This window comes from Vulpes vulpes, chromosome 2 (genome assembly GCF_048418805.1).
Source record: "Vulpes vulpes isolate BD-2025 chromosome 2, VulVul3, whole genome shotgun sequence".
Lineage (NCBI taxonomy): Eukaryota > Metazoa > Chordata > Mammalia > Carnivora > Canidae > Vulpes > Vulpes vulpes.
This window is the reverse complement of record NC_132781.1, coordinates 106,602,526-106,629,187: the sequence shown is the minus strand read 5'-3', so window position 1 is coordinate 106,629,187 and position 26,662 is coordinate 106,602,526. Positions and strand designations below refer to the sequence as shown.

The following is a 26,662-nucleotide window of genomic DNA, read 5'->3' as shown; positions in this document are numbered from 1 at the left end:
GACCTGAGATATCAAGTTCATTCTCCAGCTTTCAAATGAAGAAAATGAGCCCATAAAAGGAAAGTGATCAGGCCACGTTCACATGTCAGGAGAGAGGCATAATGGAACAAAAATGCAGGTCTCATAACTCCCAAACCCTCTGCTCTTTCCACTTGTCCACAGTCTACTTTATGATCCTCATATCTTTCGGTTTCATCCTCATTCTTACCAGAAATATGAGTTTAAAACTGATCGTAGGGCAGCCCCGGTGGCCTAGGCCTAGCGGTTTAGTGCTGCCTTCGGCCCAGGGTGTGATCCTGGAGACCCGGAATCAAGTCCCACGTCGGGCTCCCTGCATGCAGCCTGCTTCTCCCTCTGCCTGTGTCTCTGCCTCTCTCTCTCTCTCTCTCTCTGAGTCTGTCATGAATAAATAAATAAATAAATAAATAAATAAATACTCTTTAAAAATAAATAAATAAAATTAAACTGATCATAAATGACCAAGAAATCATTTTAACTTACTTTCTAAATGAAAAATACTGTATGCATCATTTTAAGTGTTAGTTTTTTTTAAGTGTTAGTTTTAAAGAACAAAGAAGTAGGAAAAATTTTACTGATAGTAAAATTTTTTAAAATCCAAGAAAATTTTAAAATTAGAATGCAAGTCCTGTACCCACATTCACTATTTTTATTCAATGTTAAGTCTGTTAAACTAGTTATTAAATATTTCTGAGTGCAAACCATTTGCCAGTAACTATGTTAAGTGTGAGGAATGGAACAAGATGACAATGAACAGGATAGGCCCCACCAGAAGGACGTATATGTGCAAAACCAAAAAAGCACAAAGGAGCAAAATACTCTTGGGTGTGGTTTAGTGGTTGGTACTGTAGCCTAGAATGTTTGTGTGTGTGTGTAGCAAGAGATAGAGCTGTAGATGTGTGACCAGATGGTGGGAAACCTTACATTGCCATACTAAGGAATTTGATGTTGATTTTTAAGGAGAGACAGATATGGTCAGATTTATATTTCACAAGGAATAATTCAGTGGTGTAGGAAGAATGCACTGAAAGACTGGAGACCTTTTAGAAGGCTAAGGAAATTGTCCTCTAGATTCTTCAGTCATTCCTTTTCAGTGACTTTTGGTATTCTCCTCTACCTGACCCTTAACATGTTGGGGAATTCATTGCTCTGTCCTTGCCACTTTCTCTTCTCTAGTTACACACTTCTTGGGTGATCTCATTCAGCTCTGTGATTTTTAGTATCTTAACATTTTTAATATTTAATAATATTTCTGTGCTCACAATCCTCAAATCTTTATTTTCTGTGAAGACATGTGCAATATATCACTGATCATTATGAAAGTACAAATTAAAACCACAATGAGATACCAGCCTATACCCATTAGGAAGGATAACTGTAATAAAAAAAAAAGATGTACATTAACAAGTATTGGCATTGGAAGAAGTTGGAATGCTCATACATTACTGGTGTGAATAAAAAATGGTGCAACTACTTTGAAAAACAGCTTGACAGTTTCCTGAAAAGTTAAATGTAAGTTTATTTTATCCAGCAATTCCACTCATAGGTATCATCAACCCAAAAGAAATGAAAACATACATTCATATAAAGATTTGTATGTGAATGTTCATAGCAGCATTATTCATAAGAGCCAAAAAGTAGAAACAAATGTCTATAAACTGTTGAATGGATAAACAATGTGGCATTTCAATGCAATGGAATACTATTCAACAATAAAAAAAGAATTAAGTATTGATATTATTGTTATATGTTACATTAGTGAACTTCAAAAATATCATGCTAAGTGAAAGATGCCAGACACAGAAGACCACATATTATATGGAAATGTCCAGAAAAGACAAATACATAAATAGATTAGTGGTTGCCTGAGGCTAACAGTGGGAACATAGGTTAATGTAAATGGGCATGAGGGATCTTACTATGGTTATGGAAGTGTTCTAAAACTGGACTGCGGTTATGCAACTTGGGTAAACTTTAGAGAGAAAGACAAACCATTAGAGACTCATAACTGCAAAACAAAGTGTTGCAGATGGGGAGGGTAAGTGGGGGAATGGGGTAACTGGGTGACAGGCACTTGAGGAGGGCACTTGATGGGATGAGCACTGGGTGGTGGCAAATTGAATTTAAATTTAAAAATATTAAAATAAATCATTAAATTGTACACTTAAAATGGGTGACTCTTACCATATATAAATTATACCTCATTAAAGTTAACTTTACTGGAATCTCTGTTTCCAACCCTGCCATCTTACTGGAATACAGACTTCTACATCCAGTTGATTACTTGACATCTTTGGATGCCTAATGAGTATCTTAAACTTAACATGGCCCAAAAAGAGTATGTTTTAAAATGAAGTGTAGTTTATATAGTTATACAAATCAAGTGTGTAACTTGATGAATTATGCCCCTGTAGAGCCACTACCTGGATTCAGATATTTCCATCAGACCAGAATATTCCTTCACACTTCTCCCTAGTCAGTACCTCTTTCTACCTCTCCAGAAGTAATCACTTTTATGATTCCTATAAGCATTGATTAAATTTGCCTGTTCTTGAACTTCTTATAAATTGGGTCTGGCTTCTTTCACTCAACATGTCTATGGGATTCTTTCAGGTTGTTGTATATATATATAAGTTGTATAATCTTTTTCATTGCTGTTTTTATTGTGCATTCTATGTTTGAATATATCACAATATATTTATACATACTCCTGTTGATGGCCATTTAGTTTAACTACCATTTGGATTATTATTAATAAAGCTGCTGTGAACATTCTCATATGTCTCTTAGTAGCTATAAGCATTCATTTCTATTGGATATTTTCATAGAAGTAGAACTGCTGTCATAAGAGATCCTTGATATTTCCCCTTAAAAGTTATCTTTCTTGAATTTCCCCATATCATAAATACTACCGCTACCTATCTAATTGTTCAAGCTCCAGATACAACTCTTATCTTACCTTTTACCCCATTACTTTTGTCCTTAATTCCTTCTCTGCATAGCAGCTAAGGTTTTAGAAAAGTCAGATCATATCATTCATTTGCCTAAAACCTTTTTTCCCCCAAATTTCCAATAAAGTCTATAAACTCTTTTCCTGAGTTACACACCCCTGTTTTTTCATCTGGCCACTACCTACCTCTGAAACTTTATCTCTTGTGCATGGTGTTCCAGCTGCCTCTGAACTTTCTTTTTGAGTACACAAAGCTCATTCCCAGGGCATTGGTATCAATTCTATTCCATAGCTAAGAGTACTAGTCCTCTGATCTTTGCATGATTGACTCCTTCTGTTCATTCAGATTTCAACCCAAAAGTCACTACATCTGAGAGGCCTTCTCTGAACCCTGAATTTGGTATAGCCATTTGGTCACTAGATTTTACAGTAATGTAATATAGTTCTCTGTAGGGAAATTATGGCTATCCTATTTTTATTCTGTTTTTTATTGTTTGTCTCTCCATAAGAATGTGTGCTCCACAGGAACAAGGAATTCATCTGCCTTATTTATTACATGCTAGTGCTTTATAGAATGAATGTGTTACTTCATTGACAGTTATGGTCCAATTGTCACTTCCTTCAGCGGTTCTTAGAAACTCACATCCCTGTGGATCCCTGGGTGGCTCAGTGGTTTAGCACCTGCCTTCGGCCCAGGACATGGTCCTGGAGTCCCTGGATCAAGTCCCACATGGGGCTCCTGGAAGGGAGCCTGCTTCTCCCTCTGCCTGTGTCTCTGCCGCTCTCTCTCTCTGTGTGTCTCTCATGAATAAATAAAATCTTAAAAAAAAAAAAGAAACATGTAGAGCTGGAGAAAATGGATAATTCAAGTTGTGGGTCTGCCAGGTAGATGGCAGGAAATGAAGATGTTGAGGGTGTTGGCAGGAGAATGCCAGATATGTTATACCCCAGAATCCAGGCTGGAAAGTAAAAGGAAGAAGCTATGTGGGAAGAAAATATGATTTAGAGGAGACTGGGAGGGGGGTGGAATCTTGACACAGCCAAAGAATATTTATATCCAGATTATATTGACATCTGAATCAGAAATAGAGGCCAAAATAGCTGAAGAAGTAAGTATTGGGACTTTCTTGCTCTGCTAGTGGTTCAGTAGCATGATTGAATCTTCCTATAAAAACGTATTTTATGTGGTCAGTACTTGGCGCTAGTCAATAAATATTTGTTGAATAGTTTGATAAATTAATGGAAGGATAAAGAAACGGCAAAGAGATGGTAATAGTTAAATGAATGAATGATAGAGTACAAAATTCATGTTCTACTGTGTTGCTTCTGGAAATTAAAAGAAATAATTTCTTGCCATAAATTTGTCAACCTATTTTCAGCTCTCCAGTGATATGAGTAGTCCCACTCCCCACTCCCACTCAGTCTAAGGGACAAGCCAAACTGTTTGGGAGAGCTTTCCTATAGACTCACGATTAAGACTATCCATTTGTATATTCTTCCTATTCCACTAAACTGAACAATACTTTATATAAGTACAGTAAGTTGGCTGTAAAATAAAAACCCCAAGCCCAATTATCACTCAGTTCTCCTTCACTGGCTCTATAAATCAGTGCTATTTTCTAAGTCCAAGATATACTAAAAACCTTACTAAGTACAAGCATCATAAATCATTAACTGATAATTTCCAAAAATTTATTTTAACTCCAGCCAGGAGTAACTCTTTCTGGGATTTATTTTCACTCGCCGGCATGCAGTATTATTTCAGGGTAGTTAATGCTGTAATGTTGAAATGATAAACTAAAAATAGATTTTAAATGAATGCAATAGGAAATGTTGGCAGTAGAATACAGGGTGAATGTTGTAACTTAAGTCTGCAGAGGAATCCATCGGAGCCTTGATAATGTCATCCCCCAGCCCTCAAATAGGAAGGCAGCACCAGGTAGCTTTGCTGACAGCCTGGGAAAGATGTCACTTCCTGAGAGAGAGTGAAGAGAATAAAGTTCTTTGAACTCACAGTAGGACAAAGGAATAAGGAAAGGAGAAATAAAGGAGGCAGTAAAGCAATTCCCGAGGAGTTCCCAGAGCACGATGGAGCCAGAGATCTTGTCAGAACTCTTGAGAAAAAACAGAGAGACTCCATTCATCTCTGCTTTACAGTAGGCCCTTTTGTTTGGCTCCTATGGTTGGTTTCTTTTTTCGTATATTACAGAGTTGGAGTCAGGATGATCTGAGGAAAATAGGAGAGAGAGGAAAGAGGACATGAGAATGAAGGAAAGCACTTCCTTTCATCAGAAAAGAAAGTATTTTATTTCCACAGGGAAATGTTCTAAGATAAATTTATCTTCCCCAACCAAGAGACTTCTCTGGAAATGCTCCCCAGGCCAGTAGGCCAGTCCATCCCTGTGGATTTCTGCTCTCTCCAACTAGCTCATTGGCTTTACTTAGACTAGGTACCAGTTCATTGCCTTAGCTTATCTTTTTTCTCCATCTGAAAATGTAATTTACACCATGGATTGATAGTGATGTTGTAAAACTTGCCTAACGTCTTGGAACATGACTTGTTCATGGACAAAAGCTTTATCTCTGGAAGCTTAATTCTCCTGACATTCAGCAGCAGCTAGTGCCACCACTGTGGAACATTTATCATGTGCTAGTATTATGAGAAACAGTTTACACATAAAACCTCACTGGAAATTAATAATATTTACACATACAAATATAGAATGACAGGGAAGAAGTTTTCCCCATTCTGCAGCTGAAGAAGCAGAAACACAGGAAATGTAATTAACTTATTACAGAGGTAATAAGTGGCTGAATCTGGACCTGAATCTACATCTGACTCCAGAGCCCACGTTGTTTGAAAACAGTCTTAAATTAGATGAGATAAAACAGTGAGAATAGTGAGTTTGTTGGGAGGCAGAGTTAGGGAAAGACAAAGTTATCCACACTACCACTGAGCTCATGCATTTGTACAGAGAATTGATTGTTAACTAGAAAGTGATGTGATGGTTTTCTTGGATTCCAGGCTAGGCTATTTCTCTTGACCACAGCCACACCCCTTAACCTCCTTAGTCTGCTCAGATCTTATCTATAAAATGAGATGGTCTCTCAGGACCCTTTCAGCTTCAAAACATTCCCTTAGGATTCCCAGTGGTAGCCTATTTCTGGGTAGCCTGAAGCATGTCACACACCATTTGAAAAAAGGAGGTTAGATACAAAAATACAAAATTAGGTCAGTAGCACCCAAAGGACTGCCTGTAGGACTAGTGACTGCTGACTGTCCGAACATTAAAACTAGCAAATGTTTGGGACTGAATGGGTTGGTGTGCTAAGTTTCAGTTGATCGTATTGTTATACTAGTTGCTGTCTATTCTGGATATTATTGCTGTGTAACAAGCAACCCCAAAGCTCATGGCTTAAAGCAACTATTTATTTTGCTCACAATTGTGGAGTCACAAATTTGGAAAGGGCTTAGAATGGGCTCTTTAGCCCTGACCCACATGCATCAGCTGGGGGTGACTGGGGCTAGTGGATACCCTTCCAAAATGGCCTTCTTACCCATATGTCTGGAGTCTCTCTCCGTATAGCTTCTCATCTACTTGGGCCCCTTTGTATGGCTTAGACTTCCTCCAGCATGGTGGTGTCATTATTTGTACTTCTAACATGGCAGGTAGCTTCCAAAAGACCAAGACAAACCTGCTAGTACTCTTAGAAGCCATACCCTAAAGTAGAATGTTACTATTATACCTATTAAAGTAATCACAGAGGAATCCAGATTCAAAGGGAGAGGAAGGGGCACCTGAGTGGCCCAGTGCGTGGAGCATCTGCCTTTGGCTCAGGTCATGATCCCAGGGTCCTGGGATCAAGTCCCACATTGGGCTCCCACAGGGAATCTGCTTTTCCCTCTGCCTGTGTCTCTGCTTCTCTCTGTCTCTCCTGAATGAATGAATGAATGAATGAATGAATGAATGAATAAATAAATAAATAAATAAATAAATAAATAAAATATTTAAAAGGGGGGGAGGGGAAACAGCTTCCCCCTTTCAATGGCAAAAGTATCAATCTGCCATAGTGTCCTACCTACCTCAGGATTTGGCCAGAAAGGAGCCACGTAACTATCAGATTTGGAGAAAGTGGAATGAGTCAGGGCAAAGAACTATAATCACCCACTGGGAATGGTATACTTAGCAGTTTGCCTGCCTAGCATTCATGATCCAGCCAGCTTTCTTCTGGCAATAGCACCTTGGGCAACCTGACCTCCTCAGCTCCTAACTCATATGATTTGGATAAAGGATAGATTTTAATCCTGAAATATGTGACTTGGACCTGATCAAACATCTTCAGTGCTTAGAACAGTGCCTGCCACATAGTAGGTGCTCAATATGAATGAATAAAAGAAAAAGATTGCATTCTTCTGGCCACAGGGATTATTTCAGGGATACATGATTCAAGTTATAGGACTTTTTCTAGAATGACTAGGAAAGAACTATCCTCCTTATGCTGGACTTGGAATCTTAAGTATGTAATGCAAAGTTATTGAGAGATACCACAAGGTAAATCCCTGCAAGAAAATAGGACTGGCCTAGTGGAAAGGAAAGCTGAGAGATGAAAAGAAAAAGGCAGAGTCTTGATAACATTGTTTGACATCCAGCTAGGCCTAAAGTTAGTCTGTCTTTTAGACTATTCAACTAACTAGCCAAAATCCAAAACACTGACACCAGCAAATGCTGACAAAGATGAGGAGCAACAAAAACACACTCATTGCTGGGAATGCAAACTGGTACAGCTAGCCATCTTGTAGGACAATTTGGTTGTTTCTTAAAAAGCTGAACGTAATCTTACTGTTCAATCTAGTAATTTTGTTCATTTACCCAAATGAGTTAAAAAAATGTTCACACAAAAACCTGCACATGAATGTCTATGGCAGTTTTATTCATAATTGCCCCAAATTGGAAACAAACAAAATTTTCTTTAATAGATAAATGGATAAATGAACTATGGTACATCTATTCAATGGACTATTTTTCAGATATAAAATAAATAAGCCATGGAGTCACAAAAAGTCATGGAGGAAACTTAAGTGCATATTGTTAATTGAAAGAAGCTAATATGAATCGGCTAAAAGCTTATATCCTGTATTATTCCAACTATATCACATTTTGGAAAGGGCAAAACTATAAAAGGGCTCAAGTCGGGGGGAGAAAGGAAGGTATGAATAGGTGTAGCACAGGGCATTTTTAGTGCAGTGAAAATATTCTGTGTGACATTATATTGGTGGATATGTCCCATTGTATATTTGTCAAAACCCACAGAATATACTGTACAGAGAATGAACCCTAAGATAAACTATGGACTTAGTTATTGTATCAATATTGGCTCATCAGTTGTTATAAATGTACCATACTAATATAAGATATTAATAATAGAGAAAACTACTCAGGGGATAGATGGTGTAAGAGATGGTATATGGAGACTCTTTACTTTCTGCTTTGAAAACCTAAAATTGCTGTAAAAAATAAGCTACAAGTCAATACATCTTCTTTTTAGCTTAAGCAAGCTTAGGTTAGTTTTCTGTCACTTGTGATTTTAAAAAGCTCTAAGGGGTGCCTGGGTGGTTCACTTGATTAAATGTCTGGCTCTTGACTTTGGCTCAGGTCATGATCTCAGAGTCATGAGATGGGAGTCCCATGTCAGGCTCTGCGTTGGGCTTTATACTGAGCTTGGAGCCTGTTTAAGATTCTCTCCCTCTCCCCCTCCCCACCCTGGCTTGCTCTTTCTTTCTCTCTCTAAAGAAAAAAAATTCTAAGAGGTCTTGAGATGAATCTGGTTTAGTGGCCGGGAAATGACATGAGAAAACTGTGACAAGACTCAATTGTACCCCAACAGCAGGCAGCATGGGATGTGACGATTTCCCAACAACAGGCAGCACTATGGTCAGTTTCCCCATGACTTTGGTGATTAGAGAAATGCAGACAATATGCCAGCCAGAACCAGGGTGCCCAGTCAGGGGTGAGACTCTGAACTAGAGAATGGAGAATGGAAAGAGCAAGATGGGAGCCAAAGTATTGAAGAAACTGTCAAGACAGTCCCAAGGAACAAGGCAAAAGCCAGATATCAAGAAATGGAGGAGGCTTACAGTGTCAGAGTAGTGATGCCTCCACCAGGCCCTGATCTGGAGGTGGAAGGAGAGTGAGCTTGTAAGAGACGATTGTCTGCCCCACCCCTAGAGGGCAGGAGGGAACAAAGGAGGAGAGGAGCTCTGTGTTTTAGGCAAGACAGCATCCAGTTTGATTGCCACACTAGCCTACAACAGACAAAAAAAAGTCTGTTAGGAAAAGCAAACTGAAATGGAGAAAGATGTCAATCTCTTTATCTCCAGAAAAACCAGGGGGTACCCTCTGCCTCCAAACACAGACTCCATGAGAAGAGTCCCCTTTAAATATAATTCCTGAAAGCCCACTAGTTTCTTTAAACCCAGATCCCAGCACTGTTAGTTCTTTTCTTATGACAAGTTGATATTATTCTTCCTCCCTTCTTCTTTCCACACGTAACTGCCCAACTTTCTGAATAAGTTTTGTATGACCTAACAGGTGCTACAGAATCATCTATGAGCAATGTTTTAACTGTTTCTCCAAAGAAGCTTGGACAATGAAAAGAACCTGGATTTCAGCACCAGGCTCAATGTGTGTTTTGACATCAGGTAATGCTAATAAAGTACATTATTGATCTTGGTTGTAATTAAGAACTCTCCCTGTAGGCAACCAAAATGATCTCTTCTTTTTTGTTAATGACTTTAGTTTAATAAACTGATGTTTATGTTTAGAGAGATAGGTTAAAAAGCCCACCAAGAGCTCTTCTCTTTCCCCCCAAAAAAAGAACTGAGTCCATGAAATACAAAGATATATGCACCATAAGGATTGAGTAACGTGGGAAGGGTGTCTTTGAATAAAGACATAGTTTAATCAACAAGGAGAGGCTTGACCTGAATAGAAGCTCCTCAGATTTAGAGACCTAGCACTGTGATGCAGTTTCCCAGGGAGACTGATTGGGCAACAAGGGGAGCTTTGAATCCCAGAATGGCTGTTTTTGTATATTTTATGTATTGGTGTTTCAAATAAAATTTCCATTGAAAAGGATATTTCACTAATTTCCCTTAAAAACAAAAATTTAAAGACATAAAAATCACTGCCCAAAACATATTAGTTGAATAAAGATACATTGCTGCTGAGACTTGGGAATGAAAAGGAGCACCTGTGTCAGTGGTGGTCTTCTTGAGTCAGTAGAACCACTGGCACTGTGATCTTCCATTCTTTGATTTCTGCTACCTGTCCAGGGACAGTTAAGAAGTTTTCCTGGACTTGACTCACTTTCAGGGTTTTGCTCAAATGTCACTTCTCAGTGAAGCCTACTCTGACCAGACTGTATAACATGTCAAACGCATGTTGCCCAATAGGTACTCCCAGTCACCCTTACCTGATTTTTCTTTTATTCCTTAGCACTTTATCACTAACATACTATATAATTTACTTACTTATTACACTCCCCCTGAGACCACCTTGATTTAATGAAAATAGCAGCTACTATCGATTTTGTTCATTGCTGAACCTAAAACAGTGCCTGGAATATGGTAGGTGCTCACTAAATATTTTTAAAATGCTGGATGTGTTGTTTCTCCTTTCACCCTTGGCTGAATCATGAGAGAGAAAATGAAGAGGAACAGTATACTACATGCATTCAGAGATGAGCATTTGGCCAGGTAATATAATGCTGGATTGGTTCATTGGCCAAATTTTAGCAATTCCTCCCTGGATTTTATATAACTCCTTAGCTCCTGCATTCTCTCTCTCTCAATCTCTATCTCTTTCTCTTTCATAATCAAATTTACTGGAGAATAGTCTACATTTCTCATCTCCACTGTTTAATCATCCTCCTCTCCTACATTCATTGTAGTTCTTGCAGTGAAACAACTTTCTTGAAGGTCACTAAAGATGTCTTTTACCGAAACCAATTGTACAGTTTTTAGTCCTCTGTCTCTTGACCTTTCTACTCCCTCCCACTTAAAAGTGTCTCTTCCTTTGGCTTTCATACTCTTCTGGTTTTCTTTCTTCCTCTGTTAGTTTGACCCCTCTCCAGTTCTTCACAGGGTCTCTTTACTCTGTTCTTGAAATGCTGTGGTCCATGCCCATGTGGTATCCTTGGACCTCCTTCATCCATCTGCTCAGATTCTCCCTACTGATCCAGCTGCTCTATGACTTCAACAATGCCCAAGACAATAACAGTTTCCAAACTCTATCTCTGGTTTAACCTACCCTCCTAAAGTTTAGATCTACACATTCCTTTGCCTCCTTAGCCATCTTTACTCTAGTGCCTCATAGGCACCTCAAACTCAACATGTCCAAATTCAGACACATCCTCTCCCTCCCAAATCTGTAACATCACTTTCCCCACAATTGCCCAGCCCATTAAGCTGCAAATCATCTATAACTTCTCCTTCTCTTATAAATACCACATTTAATCAGTTATCAAGTCCTATCAATTCTCTCTCCAAAGCATCTCCTTAATTATATCATTCATGAATCTATCATTATTTATTCCCTCAGTTTTTATAGGAACTTCCTAAGTGGTCTCCTTAACTGGCAACTAATTTCCCATGATAAAGTGATGTTTCCTTAAAATTCCCCAGTAATTCTCTATGATCTTCAGTCTAAAATGCAAACTCCTCAGTAAGGCATGCAAAGCTTCATGATCTGTTCTGCCTGTCACTCCACCCCTATGCCCCACCAGGCTCCTCCATGTCACCATATGCAGCTGTAGTGAAATTTTTTTTTTCTGAAACACCCTCACCCACCTTTGCCCTGGCAGTTCCACCTGTCTTTCAAGATTTCATTTATGTGTCAGATCCTCTGATTAGGTACCCCAGTGCTTACTTATATCAAACACCTATTGTTCTTTTCTTATTTTCAGTTTTGTCTGCCTTCCCAACTAGATAGGGGGCTACTTGAGAAGAACATCATTCTCATTTACCTATATATTCCCCATCCCTACCCATAAAAAGTAGATACAGTGCCTGCTTCCTAACAAGTGCTTGATAAATGTATGTTGGATGAATGAATGTCTTCAAGCTGGGAATAAGTACATGGGGGTCAAGACAAGATCTGACAAAGGGTAGTGGACATCTGTTATTCTTTTTGGCCACCCAGTATCTGAACCTTCCTCCCATGTCTGGAGAATTTCTGACTCTTAGTGGGAGGCAGAGCCTACCTCACACTCTTGATGCTGAAGATACCAGCAACTCACTATCCATCTCTTGTAGCTGTGGCAAAGGCTCTAGTCTGACTTCCTGCAATGAAATGGACCGTCTTCTCCAAGACTTTGAATGGGAAGCTTGCACTTTAGATAGATGGAACTGAAAACGGTGGCCATTAGGCAAAATTTGCATTCCAGGGCTACAACAGCAGTGGTGCAAGTAGTAACATCTAGAGTCTGATCCCACAGGTTTCAAAGGTAGAGTAGCATTTAACCAAGATACAATGCAAAAGAAGACCAGGTAAAATTCCAGGGGCATCAAAGTCTTAGCAGGACCAAGTGGGACTGCATAACCTGCTTGCTCAAGTGCCAGCTGGCCTGAATTTTACCCCTGTCCTTCCTCAAAGCAAGGTTAAGAATAGATCTGATTATACCTTTGGGATCTGGAGTAACCTTTCTTTAAAAAAGAAAAAAATCCTGAATGCTTGTTGTAGAGTCAGAGCCTGTGTATTCCGTGGCATGCCTAGAGTTTAGGGCCAGATGAGACCTGTTAAAGGCTACAAGAGAGCTGGAGTTTGGTTCCAGCCAGCCTTTCTGGGAAGAATGAATCGCTGAGGTAGAATGGCTATATTTGTGAGCCAGGGAACAATGCCATTTAAGAAGAAACAAAAGCCCAGACAGACCATGTGATCTGTCAGCCTCTTGGAAGCCAGTTTGTCTGAGGACTTGTCACCTGAGTGACACTTCAGTGTGGCTGGTGAGTGAAGTCTTTCCCTGCTCACATGATCTAATGCACTGTTTACTCAGCACATCTCAATGAGATCCTTGTGTTTTGACATTCCTCTGCCAATCCCCTCTTCCCCCTTCAATCAACCTGACTTCTGAGATACTAGTGCCTCATTTCTTCCTGGTTAAAATCTACTCTGTCGATCAAAACTAGATTGTGAGCTAGTCTGTTAAGTAAGTAAAAAACATACTTCATCATACAATAATTTTCCCTGGCACTAGCACCCTCACTCCCTGGAAAAATGAATAATGTAGTGGCCTTATTAGAACTGAGGCATGACCAAAGTTCATATCCTAGTCTTAGTGAGGTCTTTATAGAGATGTGAAATGAGTCAGAAGGATAGCAGTTACAATATACCAATATTTATCTGGGTAATTTATCACCATGGGCTTTTTTTTTTAAGTATTTATTTATTTATTTATTTATTTATTTATTTATTTATGAGAGAGAGTGAGAGAGGCAGAGACACAGGAGGAGGGAGAAGCAGGCTTCATGCCGGGAGCCCAACGCGGTACCTGATCCTGGGACCCCAGGATCCCGCCCTAGGCCAAAGGCAGGTGCTAAACCACTGAGCCACCCAGGGATCCCTCACCATGGGCTTCTAACATCCCAGGGAGCAGAGGTACCAAGGGCCCACCCTCTCCAGTAATATACTCTGTATCAATACACTGCAGTGCCTAAAATCAGTAGCAGTAATGTCTTTGAAACAATGCGTAGTTCCAAAACTACGTATGACAATGCCCCATGTGTTGTGGGAGGAATCATTAACAGCCACTGACACATCCACAGTAGTAGACCTTTAGGGAATTAAATCTAAGATAAGGAAGAAGACAGCTTGGAAAAAGAAAAGTCTAATCCCATTATGGAAGCCAGTCATGGAAGCCAGTTATGGGTGAGGCACCACAGTGATCATCCTGAAGAGCCAAGGTACTTGGGAACTCAGAAAGAAAGATGAGTCAATAGCTCAAATAAGGAGAACAATCTAGGAAAAGCCACCGGGGGCCAGGAGAACAATTTGAAGGCAAAGCTAATATGAAAATCCATTGGTAGCATCTCCAAGGCCTTTCTTATGGAATTTAAATGGTTCTCATTCACAAATGTCTTCTAAATGCATCCTCCCCTGAAAACTACTCCCCTGAGCCACATCTTGGAATATAGGACATCTGAGATGTTGGAGGAGATCATCAAGAGGATATGACCATAAGCTGACCTAAGAACTGGACGTGGGCAATCAGAGGCTCCTCAACCCTCCCCTATCTTTGGAATGTGCATTCTTCGCACTGTTGCTGCACTAGGAGCCACTTCAAGGATACAACCTTGAGAGAGCAATGAGCAATGTGTTATTTAGATTATCTTGACTGTATATGCAACTGAACCCCAATTAAGGCCTTTATATAAACTCTAAAGGTGCTAGTTCATGGGTGGGAGATTTATTCTTCTTGTGGCCATCAAGACAAGCCATGTACATAAGCTCCTTTGCTTATTAAAATGGCCAACTGCCAATCTGGAGAGGTCTGCTTCTTTCTTTAGTCTCTCCTTGCCCTCCATGTATGGAGACCAGTTTTGGATGTCGTTTGGGGAGCTCCCAAGGCTGTGAACCAACAGTGCAAACCAAGGGAACTGAATCAGAATGGAAAAGCATAAAAAATTTAAAATTCCATAAAAAATAGAATTCCCTGGAAGAGCACTTTTAAAGCACTCTAAAACTATCAAAGATGACAACACTCAAGTCTAAGAAAAGTACAAACACAGAATATGACTTTTGCTGTTATTGTCCCAGGGATATCATGAAACTGAATGTGTTACGGGAGGAATCATTGCATGCAGAGGACCCTGAATCCAGCCCTTAGACCCAGGCATCCAGGGTCTCTGCCAGTAGCACTTTGCTCTAGAGAATTCTACTCAAGGAGTCCTAGGCCAAGAGATGTGCCCACTTAGCACCTCTCCCCTTCTAGATCATGCTGCAGGTTCTTGGGACCCAGGAATTCCCTGACTAGACCATCCTAGGTGGAAAACTTTCTTCCTCAAGTCTGTAGTACTGAAGGACCAAATAGCAGATGTGTGTATTTCCAGTCAGGAAGAGGGTTCAGAGGGTAACTCTTTGGGGGAAGGATGGGACAGCATTGGAACCTGCAGGCTGAGAAGTACAAATGCATGTGATAGTGACCCCTGAAGGTACAAGACAGAATCAGGAGTGGCACAAAAAGGGAACTTGGCCTCAGACTTGTTTTTATTTTTACTCCAGTCCTGCAAATATTAGGAACAAATCTGCCTAATGCATTATTTCTGTGTCAGCACATCTGCTAAGGGATGGGCCCCAAACTGTTGGACATCCGCTAGGTAATGAGAATGAGGAAGATGACAGGCCTCAGCTGGGCAGATGGGATGTGCACATCTGCTCCCTTACTTCCTCATTATGATCTCTGGGGAAAGGTTGAATCTAAACACAGAGACTCCTCCACCCCCAAGTCTTCCCAAGAGAATGTTCCAAAGCAAATCCATAAATGAGGATTTTTAAAGAAACTCTTTGCAATTAAAACTAGAGGACATTATGGGAAACCATTCAGTTTTTATGTAATTTCTGATACATGGCCCTTGTCCTGCAAGGGGCTGAGCAATTTGTCTTCTGCATCTCTTTTTGACAATTTGTCTTCTGCATCTCTTTTTGAGCTTACCAGTCAAGACTGAGAAACCACTAGTGAAAAAGAAAGTCTGCAAGACTGGGATATTAAGCATTGAGTAGTTCTTAAGGGAAGAAAACCAAGTGGAGTGACCTGATATGCTAACCCTTTGAAAATATGGAAAGTCCTAGAACATTGATAGTTCTATAGACCATTCCCAATTACCCCCCAGAGTTGTCTCTGGGTATCCATATGCCCTAGCCTTTGGCTCTGAGAGCTGCAGGGACAAGAGGGCAAGGAAGGGTCAGGTTCTTCAGAGAAGTTTATAACATATTTAGACTGAAGTCTACCTGCCCTATGCTCCTACCTCCACCTCCAAAGAAGGTAAAGACTTGTTACTAAGACCAGAAGCTTTTCCCCAGTGGTTGGTAAGAGAAAGAGGTTACAAAAACAGTGAAAGGAATTAGAAGAGAGATTTAATCCACCTCATCTCTAGCTCTGGGTTCCAAATGTTTTTTTTTTTTTAAATACCCACCAGTCTTCCTATTTTAATATTTACAGGGCCATGGTGGGTTTTTCCATTTCAGGTTGATGTCATTCCCAGGCTGCAGGTTTCCCGATATCCCATCTGCTAATGCAGTTGACTCCTGCAGACACAGACCCATTCACTCTGGTCTGAGAGGGCATCCTTCCTTCCTGTTTTTGCTGCAGCCTGGAAAGTGATGCCTGGAAAAAGGGACTGAACTTACTGCTCATCAAATCTCCATGACGTCAGAGTTTCTTTCCTTTGGCTCCTCACTCGTCTCTTCAAAGGTGGCCCTCTAAACCACCCTGACCCTGTGTCCCTGGAAGGAACAGAGAGCCTGGAATAGACCCAGCTTTACACTCCAAGATTTCCCTGTCCCATTCCACTTACAAAAATTTCAGAGATGAGTTTTACCTCCTCTCCAGGGACAAGTGCAGATCCTGAGACACATAGCATCTAGTAAACCTTGCATTGTTAGTAATAAGAGTTTGATATAGGAGATAAACATCTAACTCCAGTGGAACTAGATTTGTGCCATATTGTATAACCTCATCATGTGTTGGGGTACCTCCTTGTGTGTGACAGTACAATCGTCTGTTGACGATTCTAAGATGGGATGGATAAGGCTTATGAAAACTTAGCCATTCAAACAATATAATATAAAAGAAAATTTTAAGAGCAGGCAATTTTTATCAGTCCAAGTATAATTTTAATAAAGTATGAGTGCTTCCAAAGTACAAAGCTGACTCTTATTCAAAACCTACTTATGACATTATCGAAAGGGTAGCAATGAAAAGAATGGTAATAGATGTCTGCATGCATGCACACAAATACATACACACATACACAAACACATGCACACGGACAACAATCAAGTTCTGCTATTTGCTACAATTGAGGATGGTGACAGAAACTAGAAGTTGGGAATGGGAGTTTAAAATCCCATTACAGGGACACCTGGGTGGCTCAACGGTTGGGTGTCTGCCTTTGGCTCAGGGCATGATCCTGGGGTTCCGGGATCCAGTCCTGCATCAGGCTTCCCGCAGGGAGCCTACTTTTCTCTATGCCTTCTCTCTGTGTCTCTCATGAATAAATAAATAAAAATTTTTAAAATAAAATAAAATCCCATTACAATGTAAGTTCTTCCTCCTGATGCCCACACCTTAACTGTGGGCAGATCTTCCTCAGACTTGTTGATGCTTAGGAAGATTCACAACACATAGAAGGAACTTATGCATTTATCATAGAGAGCCATTGTAATTATTCAGTACTTACTAAAGGTAAAATAGAATGCTTTTTTAGTTTCCTCACATCCATGTTATAGTTATTGTGTGGATGGATGGAAGAAAAATCAGAGGAAAGCAACGGGATGAAGGGATAAGGTTAAGTATTTAAATGACTGACTTTTTAGTTTATTCCAATTTTTTTACTTCACATATACTCTTCAGTGATAAGGAGAACATTTTATTGCTTCTCAAACAAGAAAAAAGTACATTCAACTTTTCCATTTTGATAACAAAGAAAGTATTTTGTTAGCTGTTTTCCAAATGTTCAACATTCTCCTCACCCATATAAAATTTCAGGTACCTTGAATTCAACTAATAAATTTTTTCATATCAAATATTTTAAAGGGAAAGTGAATCCAAGTAATTTCTGAAATGTATATGTTTTAGACATTGAGCCTCCCCTGAATTCATTGTGCCCCTGCACTGATAAACAGCAATATGTTGTGAATAGGATGGCCTCACATCCAGCCCCAGAGGTAGGATCTAACTTGTCAAGCCAAGTAGAGTAGTTCCATCTCCTTCTTTGTATATCATGGTAACAAAAGTCCAAGACTTGTTCTGATGGAAAAGAAATACTGTTTCCTCTCTGCCTCTCTCTCTCCTCCAGCTAAATGAGGATGGGAAAGCTTGAAGCCCTGGTGGCCATGTGGTGACTGGGGGAGCTAGCCTTTAAAACAAAATGACACTGTGAAAAGCAGAGAGGTGACACACAAAGAGTTGGTCTTTGGTACACCTTTGAGCAAAGCCTGCCCTGACTCCAGGCTTTTCAGTAATAAAAGCTGTACTTTCTTTAGTCATTTGAGTTGGGATTTCTTCCACTAAGATGCAAATGTACCATGCCAGATACAGCACATCTACGTGTCTTCAACCATGTGGGTTATTTTATTTTCCTTATAGAAATCCATCATATACTGAAAATTATGAACTTCTTTCCTTTGAAAGGTATTCAGTCAAAGATGAAATGCAGATCTGGAAAAAAATGGAAAATATTTCTTAACACCAAAGGTTGGATTAAATTCCTAATGACAGGGCAGCCCCGGTGGTGCAGCGGTTTAGTGCCGCCTGCACCCCAGGGCGTGATCTGGAGACCCTGGATCGAGTCCCACGTCGGGCTCTCTGCATGGAGCCTGCTTCTCCCTCTGCCTGTGTCTCTGCCTCTCTCTCTCTCTCTCTCTGCATCTCTATGAATAAATAAAATCTTAAAAAAAAAATTCCTAATGACACAATGTAGTAAGTAAACAAGCCTGAGGTCACCCGTGCTTGCCAGGGCCAGGTCTTGAGTTAAGACCTGTTTTATGATATTTTAATTTATCAGTCAACCTTTTCACTGTCAGGGGAAAGCATATTTCAGAGGGATAGAAACTTGGAAACTGACCATCTGAACAAAGTCAGCAAATATATAGGTTTGACAACCTGACACTTCTAAGGAGCATTTGACCTGACACTTCTAAAGAGCATTTAACACCAACCATGGTCTAAAGTAAGCATAAAATGATTTAGCGGTCCCAGAGAAATCTCTTTTGAGCAAGAACAGGTGACACTAGTTAAAAGGCCATTGTCGAGTCTAGGAGAGTAAAATTACCAGCAGTGGAATTAAAAGAAATTCAAGATCCCCAAAGCAAAGGCTCTGTAGTCACAGCACTACAGCATTTTCCTCAATGGAAATATGACCAATCAATTCCTGCTTTCTTTTTTTTTTTTTTTTTAATTAATTTTTATTGGTGTTCAATTTACCAACATACAGAAAAGCACCCAGTGCTCATCCCATCAAGTGTCCACCTCAGTGCCCGTCACCCATTCCCCTCCAACACCCGCCCTCCTCCCCTTCCACCACCCCTAGTTCGTTTCCCCGAGTTAGGAGTCTTTATGTTCTGTCTCCCTTCCTGATATTTCCCAACATTTATTTTCCCTTCCTTTATATTCCCTTTCACTATTATTCATATTCCCCAAATGAATGAGAACATACACTGTTTGTCCTTCTCCGATTGACTTATTTCGCTCAGCATAATACCCTCCAGTTCCATCCACGTTGAAGCAAATGGTGGGTATTTGTCGTTTCTAATTGCTGAGTAATATTCCATTGTATACATAAACCACATCTTCTTTATCCATTCATCTTTCGATGGACACCGAGGCTCCTTCCACAGTTTGGCTATTGTGGCCATTGCTGCTAGAAACATCGGGGTGCAGGTGTCCCGACGTTTCATTGCATCTGAATCTTTGGGGTAAATCCCCAACAGTGCAATTGCTGGGTCGTAGGGCAGGTCTATTTTTAACTCTTTGAGGAACCTCCACACAGTTTTCCAGAGTGGCTGCACCAGTTCACATTCCCACCAACAGTGTAAGAGGGTTCCCTTTTCTCCGCATCCTCTCCAACATTTGTTGTTTCCTGCCTTGTTAATTTTCCCCATTCTCACTGGTGTGAGGTGGTATCACTGGTGTGAGGTGGTATCAATTCCTGCTTTCTCCAGAAAGGATTCCATCGATTTCTTTTCCATCCATTCCATGAAGTTTTCTTTCTTTCTCTTTCTTTCTTTCTTTCTTTCTTTCTTTCTTTCTTTCTTTCTTTCTTTCTCTTTCTTTCTTTTTTAAATTTATTTATTTGAAAGAGATACAGAGCAGGAGGTGGGGAGAAAGATGGAGGGCAAAGAGAGAAGCAGACTCCCCCCTGAGCAGGAAGCCGAATGCGGGCTCCATCCCCGGATCTTGGCATCATGACCTGAGTGGAAGGCCGACTTTTACTGACTGAGCCAACCAGGCGCCACCATGATGTTTTTCTCCTTATCAAACTCTTTGTGATAGTCTTATGTGTCATCTTGATTAAGACTGTACCTAGGCCTTTAATCAAACACTAATCCAGGTATTGCTGCATAGATATTTTGTAGATACCCTTGATATCTACAATCAGCTGACTTTAAGTAAAGGAGATTACCCTTGGTAGGGTGAGCAGGCCTCTTCCAATTACTTAAAGGCCTTAAGAGCAAAGACTGAGGTTTCCTGGAAGAAAAGGACATTCTGCCTCAAGCCTGCAGCAAGTCCTGCCTGTTTCTAGCCTGCTGGTCTGTCCTGTGGATTTTATTTTTTTATTATTATTATTTTTTAATTAATTTTTTAAAAAGATTTTATTTATTTATTCATGAGAGACACACAGAGAGAGAGGCAGAGACACAGGCAGAGGGAGAAGCAGGCCCCATGCAGGGAGCCTGATGTGGGACTCTGTCCTGGGACTCCAGGATCACACCCTGGGCCAAAGGCATGTGCTAAACCACTGAGCCACCCAGGGATCCCCTGTCCTGTGGGTTTTAGACTTGTAGGTTCCCACACCTTTGTGAGCTGATTTCTTAAAATTTTTCTCTATGTATAGATGATCAATGGACACATGAGAAAGAGTGATACATAAATAGATAACATACATAGATGAGTAGATAGGTATTTAGATATAAATACATAAATATACCCAACATATATGTATTTGTGCTCATGCATGTACATGTGCATGCACACACACACACACACACACACACACATATATCTTGGTTCTGTTTCTCTGGAGAGCCCTGAATTATATACATTATTCAATAAGCCAGATAGGACAAACCTAACATTGCCCTGTTGAAGATCAAGAAATTGAGAGAGAATCCTTGGGATGTAAGAAACCACTATTCAGTGACTGAGGGAGACAGTGATGTATAAATAAGACCTCAAAAATGCCGTGTGATAGAGTGGAAACCACAGAGAAAATTTTCCACAACCAGAGAAAATATTTTACCATTGAGACTTTCTTAAAACAGGCAGCCTTTTTCCTGATAATGTCCATAGATAAAGGAAAAACAACAAGCTCTCTAGTTGAAATAATTTGGAACTAGTTACATAGAAGGAAGGATAAAGCTCACCCATCCTTCTTTTCCTTATTCTGTACACAAAACCATCTGGTTCCTTCGTTGTTGTTATAATTTTATTATTAATCACATAGAGCATGAATTTATGGGAGGCTCCCTTAAGAGGGAAAAAGATTGCACAGAGAGTTTTAAATTACTTATATTATCCCTATAAAATCAGTTGATTAATGTGTCAGTACAGTCCAAACTCAAGTCATGTGTCCATCACTTTTTGTTGTCTATATTAAGCATTTGTTGTGTACCCCATGCTATGCCAGGCCATAGGAGCTATGGGCTTGTCTTCAAAGAGCTTATTTTCTAGTCAGGGACAAAGATGAACCTTTGAAAAGCAAAATGAATAATATGACTCAGTGTAGAACTGAATGCTAGCAGATATAAAGAAGATGCTATCTACCATTGGATTTTGATAAAGATGATTATAAAGGGCTCAAATTCTCAAAGAAGATTTCATAAAGAAGACATGTACACATCACTAGTAAAGATGTAAGATTCTTTGGCATTAAAACAAAATTCGCAGGGTGCCTGGGTGGCTCAGTAGGTTAAGCATCTGCCTTCAGCTCAGGTCATGATCCCAGGGTCCTGGGATCTAGCCCCACATCGGGCTCCCTGCTCAGCAGGGAGTCTGCTTCTCCTCTTCCTCTGCTGTTCCCCCTGCTTGTGCTCTCTCACTCTCTCTGTCAAATAAATAAATAAAAATATTTTTAAAAATTCTCTGTGATTTAACCCAGAGTTATTTAACCCAGTTTAGCCATAGCATTCTGTCTGCAAAATGGAAACAGTGCATCTTTCTGGATCAGAAATGATGCTTTTAGCTGAAAATTACAGTGCCTAATCACATTTTATGTGCTTAACTATTTGCTAGGAAAAGAAGTGAATGGATGGGAATTATGTCTGGTTTGGGAACTATCTATATAAAACAATAGAAAAACAGAGTGGTAACAATGCTAATGCTGTGCTTGGGCGAGCTGTCAACCTTAATTTGGGACTTGTCACCATCTGTGTCCTGAAAGTGAGCCACACATTGGAAGATCCCTTAGGAATAAATAACCTAGGAGGTCATTCAACAAGGAGCCTCAGAAACTTGAGAAGAAGGGTTTCACTTTTGGCCTCTGGAGAAAATGAATATAATTCAGATGATCAAGCAAGAGAGGTGGTACCACCCAAAAGCATGAAACGTACAGAAACTCTTAAGTTGAAGAACTGGCCAGAATGACTAGATAGTGAATATCTCAAGCAAACATGGATTTAAAACTAACCTGGGACAAGATATCTTGTTTCAGAGGCCAGAAGCTGAGCAGGCATTTAGGAGATAGGTTAGTGATTGTGCCTCTCTTAGAGTGTCTGCAAGGAGTAGGAGTGGAGTGACACACAGTTTGCCCTAGGTGCTGAATTTGGGGTCCCCATCTGTAGGATATGTTAGCAGGCTGATCCCTGAGGAATTGACCGATGCAAAAACTTTCATTTGAAGCCAGAAGTCTGGGCTGGGATGCTGCAGCTGCTAACATGCATTCTCAGGTTAGTTGGAGAAAAACAACAAATAGTGCCAGCAAATGGATTAAAAAAGAAAATCTGTGCTCATTCAGTTCAACATTCTCTGTATTTGTCTCATTTCCCTTAACTTCTTTTTTAAAATGTTTAAAATTTTTAATTTAAATCCAATTTAATTAACAGATAGTGTATTATTAGTTTTGGGGGTAGAGTTTAGTGATTCATCAGTTGCATATAATACCCAGTGCTCATTACAAATGCCCTCCTTAATGCCCATCACCCAACTACCCCATCCCACCACCCACCTCCCCTCTAACACTCACAGTTTGTTTCTTATAGTTAGGAGTCTCTTATGGCTTTCCTCCCTCTCTATTTTCAACTTATTTTTCCTTCCCTTCCCCTCTGTTCATCTGTTTTGTTTCTTAAATTCCACATATGAGTGAAATCATATAGTATTTGTCTTTCTCTGACTTATTAGCTTAATACTCTCTAGTTCCATCCATGTGTTGCAAATGGCAAGATTTCATCCTTTTTGATGGCTCAGTAATACTCCATTGTGGTTATGTGTATGTGTGTGTATACCATATCTTCTTTACCCATTCATCTGTTAATAGACATCTGGATTCTTTCCATATTTTAGCTATTGTGGATATTGCTGCTATAAACATTGGGGTAAAGGTGCCCCTACAAACCATTATTTTTGTATCCTTTGGGTAAGTACCTAGTAGTGCAATTGCTGGGTCAAAGGGTAGTTTCATTTTTAATTTTTGAGGAACCTCCGTATTGTTTTCCAGAGTGACTGCACCAGTTTGCATTCCCACCAATAGTGCAAGAGGGTTAACCTTTCTCTACATCATAGCCAACATCTTTTGTTTCCTGAATTGTTAATTCATCATTCTGCCTGGTGTGAAATGGTATCTCATTGTGGTTTAGATTTGTGTTTCCCTGATGCCAAGTGATGTTGAGCATTTTTTCTCATGTCTGTTGGCCATTTGTGTGTCTTCTTTGGAGAAATGTCTGTTCATGTCTTCTGCCTGTTTCTTGACTGTATTTTTTGTTTTTTGGGTGTTGAGTTTGATAAGTTCTTTATAGATTTTGGATACTTGCCTTTTATCTGATATATCATTTGCAAATATCTTCGCCCATTCCATAGGTTGCCTTTTAGTTTTATTGATTGTTTCCTTTGCTGTGCAAATGATTTTTATCCTGATGAAGTCCCAGTAATTCGTTTTTGCTTTTGTTTCTCTTGCCTCTGAAGACATGTCTAGCAAGAAGTTGCTACAGCGGAGATAAAAGAGGCTGCTGCCTGTGTTTTCCTCTAGGATCTTGATGGATTCCTGTCTCCCTTAACTTTTAAATACAAGTTTCACTGGAAAAAAATCTATCTATTTTGCGATAGATTAATATGCCCCAGAGTATTAACTGGGCTGTGACAGTTAGAGAGGGTCTGCTTAAGAGTCAGCTTGTGGCATCAGGATACACTGTCTTTACACCATTCTGTCCCTTCATTTCTTCTTATTTTTTTTAATTCATGAGAGACACTGAGAGAGAGGCAGAGACACAGACAAAGGGAGAAGCAGGCTCCTCACAGGGAGCCTGGTGTGGGATTCAATCCCCAGACCTGGGATCACTCCCTGAGCCAAGGCCAACCCACCCAGGCATCCCCCTTTACTTCTTTCAGCAACTATGAAGGCAGCTGACCTCTGGACATCTACTTCTATGGAATAAGACATATCCTTCTGTTTAAGCCAATCGGAATCAGGTTCTTGGTCACCTGCTGCTGAAAATGCCTCTGTCTTTTTCACCTGGTGAATACCTTCTCAGCTTTGAGACCCTGCTCTTGTCGCATTGAGTCACTGCCTACCTTCTTAATGCTCCAGATTTCTATCATGGCACCTCTGCTCTTAGGGGTTATTTCTATCTCTGTCAGCCAGACAGTAAGCCCCTTAAGAGAAGGAAATAAGTTACTCATTTCCCCCCCAGAATTGAAAGAGTCCCTGGCACAACAAATGTGAATGAATGAACGAATACGTGACCTTAGAGATAGAGATTCTCTGTGACAGCAGAAATGCTGAAATGTAATTATGAGTCAAGAGAAAAGGAAACAAGAATAATAAAGGACAGTGTGGAACAGGGAGTGAGGAGAGAGCAAAATGGGAAAAATAAGAGACTGTAATTATGAGAAACTGATATATGATCAAATTAAGGTTTATGGAAATTCCATTGGATGGGAAAGAAAAAAGTGTGTCTAACTGTATAAATGCTTTTACCAATAAGCCATAGAAATAAATATTAATGCCATTTTGGCATTTATCACCTCATTCCATAGCTGTGGATTTGCCTGACTCCTGTGCTAATAGCAAGCAACACAAAGGCAAGCCAAGCACTTGGATCTTCATGTCATGCCTAGCACCTAACACGATGTGTGTCAGGTCCTCATTAAGATCTGTTGAATTGAGGATCGAATAAAGACTTTAAAGCTTCAAAGTTAGCTCTCACCCTGATTACTGAAAGCACGGAAGAAATAACCTGTTGAACATTTTATTTGAAATTATTTGTTCCTTGTTAAATCGAATTACTTCTTTTCTCCTTTAATACTCTCTAACAGTAACATGTAAATCATGAGCTTTTATTTCAGATTTAGAAACTTAACCATTAAGTACAAAATCCTGTGCTTGATACTTAAACCAGTTTAACTAATAAGGTTTAAAATATATATATATATATTATATATTTATATAATATAATATAATATATATAATAAAAAATATAATTAAATATATATATATATATATATATATATATATATATATTTTTTTTTTTTTTTTTAGCCAAAAGCATTGTAAAGCCAGAATAGAAAAAAAAATTAGGCCATTCTTAGCAATGTCTTTTGTACAGCTTGGTGTCTTATTAATGTGAACAGTATTATTTCTATACTTCTCCACATGCTATTAAAGTCACACAGAGTAGTGAGGTGAATGTATCCCTTTGTTCTCTTCTGCTCCCATTTTAATGGTATCATTACTTGTGTTATTAATATCCTATATTTCCTTCTGTAATGCTTAAAGTTCTGTATAAATAGTCATTCTTTCCAATCTGGTACTGGAATTATAAAAGCTCTCATTATCCTCATTGTGCAAATAGGAAAACAAGCATAAAGTGGCCCATTCTTTGCATAACGTGGTCCCAAAAATAGAGTATAAGGACAGTTGAAAGGAGACTTCTGGCCGAGTTCACTTCAAAATAAATTTGTCTGGGTCTGTTGTCTCTAACCTGAGTAATAAACAGCTCACTCTTCAGAGAGATACATTCTCTTAGGCCCTACTCCCTGGTGTAGTCTTAAAATTATTTCCACCAATTTTTAAAATGACAAATGTGTCACAAATATACAGGCCACACTAAACAAGGTTCTCATGATAAAAATATGTGAAGGCTCATGTAACATAAAACTCTCCTCTAATTTTGATTTTATTGATTCATCTTCTATGTGCCAAGTACTGTTATAGGTGCTATGTATAATAGATAAAAAGAAAAGAGGATACAGCGCCTGCCCTAAAGTTCTTCACAGCCTAGTGGAGAGTCAGACACATAAACTTGGTACAGTTTAATAAGTGCTTTAATTGAGGTAAACACCAAGTGCCAGGCTAGCCCAGGACAGAGCACCAACCGGGAACAGAGTGTTGGGGATGGTGTCAGAAAGTGGGGACAGAGAAGGGAAGAGCAGTAGGAGAATGAGCAGGATATATCCAAAGTGTATGGAGGATAATGGGGGAGGGAGGAAGCACGTGGCCCAGCTGTATAATATGGTAGTTATTGTATCACCACAAAGGGAAGCACTTGT

General features: G+C 39.7%; 1 long non-coding RNA gene across 1 annotated transcript in view; it reads right to left on the bottom strand.

Annotated features, from left to right (window-relative positions):
• Positions 1-1,517: 1,517 nt before the first annotated feature.
• The window catches only part of LOC140597919 (uncharacterized), a 40,483-nt gene continuing 15,338 nt past the window's right edge, over positions 1,518-26,662 (bottom strand). Inside the window, exon 2 of the long non-coding RNA XR_011999956.1 lies at positions 1,518-5,195. This is a non-coding gene — a long non-coding RNA (uncharacterized lncRNA). The remainder of the gene's footprint in view (positions 5,196-26,662) is intronic.